Source organism: Myotis daubentonii, chromosome 2, assembly GCF_963259705.1.
Source record: "Myotis daubentonii chromosome 2, mMyoDau2.1, whole genome shotgun sequence".
Classification (NCBI taxonomy): domain Eukaryota; kingdom Metazoa; phylum Chordata; class Mammalia; order Chiroptera; family Vespertilionidae; genus Myotis; species Myotis daubentonii.
This window is the reverse complement of record NC_081841.1, coordinates 95,093,720-95,098,331: the sequence shown is the minus strand read 5'-3', so window position 1 is coordinate 95,098,331 and position 4,612 is coordinate 95,093,720. Positions and strand designations below refer to the sequence as shown.

Below are 4,612 nucleotides of genomic sequence, written 5' to 3'. Positions count from 1 at the left end.
ATGAGGAGTCCTCAGCGACAGCTCAGCTCCTCAGGAAGTCTCTCCCTTTAGTGGGCCCCCCTACAGTGCTCAAACACCCTCCCTCCAAATACGTGTGCATGCACACACGCAGGCCGCTCTACGGAAAGTCACTCTTTGATGTCATTACCCTGCATTTAATTTCTTCATAGTTCTTAGCACTCAACTCAATTCATTTAGTCCTCCCCACTACAGTATAAGATTCATAAAAGAAAGAACTTTGTCTGTCTTGTTCTTCCCTGCCCCTGGCACTCAGCATGCCAGGTGCTGTGACAAGTAGCAGGGATTCAATAAAAATTTGATGAATATACAGCAAGCTTGACATGGGGGCTGTAGGTGGAGGTTTCTATTATAGAAACCTCTTCAGAGGTGTCAGTGAAGGATGTCCCATAACTTAAATATCTAGTGCAAGGCCAGTTCTTTAGTCGTTTCAAACTGTCTTCATATAACCTCACAACAACCATGTGGTCAGTATTATTACTAGCTCTATTTCACAGATGAAGAAACTGACAGAAAGATTAAGTGACTTGACCACTTGGTGTAGCTCAGTGGTTAGGTATTGATCTATGACACTAGGAGTCACGATTCAAATCACGGTCAGGGCACATGTCTGGGTTGCAGGTTCCATCCACAGTAGGAGGTGTGCAGAAGGCAGCGATCAATGATTTTCTCTCCCTTTCCCTTCCTCTCTGAAATCAATAAAAAATTTGTTTTTAAAACAAAAGGTTAAGTGACATGCCGATAGTCACATAGCAATTGCCTGAATCCAAGATTTGAACGCACATCTGCCAGACCTTCAAGCTCCTAAGCTTTGTATTTCCTCATTCTTCTCTCACCAGGGTAAGGTGAAAATAGACTTGTTTACCAAACTTTAGAATAACAACAGGAAACAATACAGAAAAAAAGTAATGATTGCCCTAGCTGGTTTTCTCAGTGGATAGAGCGCCAGCATGTGGACCAAAGGGTCCCAGGTTTGATTCCAATCAAGGGCACATACCTCAGTTGCAGGCTCTTCCTGGGCCCAGACCCTGGTTGGGGCATGTGCAGGAGGCAACCCATTGATATGTTTCTCTGACATCGATATTTCTCTATCTTTCCCTCTCTCTTCCACTTTCTCTAAAAATCAATGGAAAAATATCCTTGGGTGAGGATTAAAGGAAAAAAAAGTAATTATTATTTCACTCCCCGTGGATGGTAATTATGGATCTCATTATTCCAGAAACAGCACAAGCTAAGTCAGAAGTTAAAGAAGGGTTTAGATAAATCCACAAATAGTACATACACTATGTGTGCTTTAAGAATGCTTGGTGTAGCTTTTTCTGACCTCTTCAGATTGGCTGCCTGAAGGACAACCATGACCTTCCACACAAGTTCTCCCTAGAATTCCCCACCAGTGCTAAGGCACAAACCTCATGCTCATTAAATGAGGTAATAAGAGGTTATGTGAAAGTGTAAGTTTTGAAAGTGTCATTTTCTTCAGTCTTCAATTATCACTTGTTCTTTACTTGGGGATAAACTATCGCTACAGACTGAACTGTGTCCCACCCTCCCTCAAATTCATGTGTTAAAGCCCTAACCCCCAACATGAGACTCTATTTTATTTGGAGGAGGGCTTTTAGGAGGCAATTAACATAAAATGAAAAGGGTAATTAAGATTAAATTAAGGTATAATAGTGGGCCTTAATCCTTATTAAGATTGGTGGCCTTCTAGGAGTAAGAGAGAGCTCTCTCCTTACCAGCCATGTGAGGACAAGTATTAGGAAGAAAGGAACCGACCTTCTGCAAGACAGGAAAAGGGTCTTGGACAGGGAACAGAATAGGCTGGGACCTTAATCTTCGACTTCCCAATGTCTAGAACTGTAAGGAACAAGAAAAAAAAAAGAAAAGAACTCTGGCCCTGGCCACTGTGCTAAGTGGTTAGAGCATCAGCTTGCAGATCCAAGGATCCTGGTCAAGGGTACCTGGGGTGCAAGTTCCGCAGCCCTGATAGGGGCTGGAGGCAACCCATCTGTTTCTCTCCCACAATGTTTCTCTCTCTCCCCCTCCTACTTCCTTTCCACTCTCTCTAGAAATCAATGGGGAAAATATCCTCGGGTGAGAATTAAAATAGAACAAAAACAAACAAACAAAATACTCTGTTGTTTAAGCCACTCAATGTATGGCATTTTGTTATGGCAGCCAGAGAAGACAGAAACAATTTAAAAGCACAATCCCCATTTTAAGTCCCTACAATGCTTTAACTTCACACACCTGGGAGACAACACAGCCCCAAAAGAAAACGTTTTCTGCACCTACAGTTAATCCAGGCACAGCACCAGCGGGGCTGCAATGCTCCCACAGCAGGGGACACGGCCCGGCCTCCCACCTCCAGCCTCAGAGCTCTCACATCCTGTAGGAAAAACCTGCTGCTTGGTGTTTTATCCACTTTTCATAGCACATCCTCCAACAACCTGGTCAATTCCATTCAACCGAACCCTCTTGACTGGACCCCACTCCACTTTGCTTTTCTGAAGGGCAGAGCCATTTACAGCATGGGCTCTGAGGTCAGGCTTCTAAATTTGGGACCCCAGCTGTATTCTTGCCTAAGTTAATAGCCCTAACCCTCAGTTTCCCCGCGTGTAAAGGAGAGACAGATAAAACTGCATATCCATAAGGTTGCAGTGACCACTAAATAAGTAACTTATAAAAAGCGGTTAGCACAGATGGGTTACTGAAGTCCCTGGTGCGTGTTAGTTATTATTACTCCAAAGCACCACTCCAGTTCAACTGCAGATCCCGCCCTCACTCACCTCCCATTCGCCCTTGCACAGGTTTCTCGCCTATCAATCACACGTTAGCTCCGCCCCTCCATGTCGCCAAGGTTTTTCCCGCTCCCGATGCCCCCCGCCCCTCCGCAAACAGCCACTGGTTAGCACTTACACCGGAGGACGTCCTTTCTCATGTAGGTTCTCCTCGTCCTGAGCTTTGTTACCACGCGACACAGTGACCACTCTCTTCTCGGGCAAGACAGCTTCGCTTCAGGCCAGGCGGCTGAGGTATGAGAGATAAGGTCGTGGAGCTTAAAAGCGCGGCTCCGCTCGATTCCCAGAGGAGCCTGCAGCGCTGCCACGCCCCGCGCCACTGCGCGTGCTCACTTGGAGACTTGGGCGTGGTCTCTTTTTGCACCACTGCGCTTGCGTGGCTGGCTCCAGCAGGGACTGTTTCCTGGAGGTAGGAAGGCTGCAGGTGGTGGACCCTGGGCCAGCCTTTCTGACCACACATGGCCTTTGGGGTTCATGCCAACCTGCGACCTCCCTTGCAGTCCTGCCTGGTGCAGGATGCTTGATCCTCCGCCTATTGGCGCAGATGTTCTAATCTCCACAGATGATTGGCTGGAAGAAATGGGCTCATATTTACCAAACACTGCAGGCAAAAAGGCTAGCAGAAAATTGAGAAACCAGTATTCTGATCCTCGCTCTTGCCAGGCCTTAATATGTGAACGTGTTATTTTTACCTCTGAATGGACAGTACTCGCCTCAACTGGGTTGTACAGGAACTTGGACGTCTTTTTTTTCCAATTTCAATTGTCATGCAATATGATATTAGTTTCAGGAGTACAACAATACTGACTGGACATTTATGTGACTTACCTAGTGATCACACAATTAAATCTAGTACCCTTCTGACACCATACTTACCTATTAAAATGTTATTGACTTTCCTTTATGCTCTACTTTACTTCCTCTTGACTGTTTTTATAACTGGCAATTTTTTAAACATATATTTTTATAGATTTCAGAGAGGAAGGGAAGGGAGAGAGAGACAAAAACATCAATGATGAGCATCATTGATTGGCTGTCTCCTGCACACCCACTACTGGGGATCACCTGCAACCCAAGCATGTGCCCTGACTGGGAATTGAACCTGGAACTCTGAGTCCAAAGGCGGATGCTCTATCCACTGAGCCAAACCACATAGGGCTATAACTGGCAATTTGTACTTAATTTCTTCACCTTTTCCCTGAACGCCCTTCCATCTGGCAACCAACGATTTGTTGTCTATGTGATTTTGTTTTGGTTTTGCTTGTTTTTTCGTTTTGTAAATTCCCCATATGAATGAAATCCTGTGTTGTTTGTCTTATTTCACTTAGAATAGTACCCTCTAGGCCTATCCGTGTTGTTGCAAGTGGCAAGATTTCATTCCTTTTTATGATTGAGTAATATTCCATTATATATGTACCACATCTTCCTTATTCATTCTTTATCAATCTATGGATGGACACTTAGGCTGCTTCCATATCTTGGTTCTTGTAATATAATAATGGTGCAATGAACATAGGGCTGCATATATCTTTTCAAATTAGTGTTGTGGATTCTTTAGATAAATATACAGAAGTGGATTTTTTGGTCATAAAGTAGTTCTATTTTAAATTTTTTTGAGGACCCTCAGTACTGTTTTCTACAGTGGCTGCACCAATTTACAATCTCACCAATAGTGCACAAGGATTCCCTTTTCTACATCATTGCCAACATTTGTTTGTTGATTTAATGATGATAGCCATTCTGACAGGGGTGAGGAGATATCTCACTGTGGTTTTAATTTAATTTAATTTGCT

The 4,612-nt window shown here is 44.1% G+C and overlaps 1 long non-coding RNA gene across 1 annotated transcript; it reads right to left on the bottom strand.

Moving 5' to 3' along the window:
* Positions 1-412: 412 nt before the first annotated feature.
* On the bottom strand, positions 413-2,989 carry LOC132226234 (uncharacterized). The gene is made up of 3 exons (XR_009451018.1): positions 2,938-2,989; positions 1,795-1,875; positions 413-707 (listed from the first exon to the last, which is right to left on the bottom strand). It is a non-coding gene; the product is annotated as an uncharacterized LOC132226234 (long non-coding RNA).
* Positions 2,990-4,612: the final 1,623 nt, after the last annotated feature.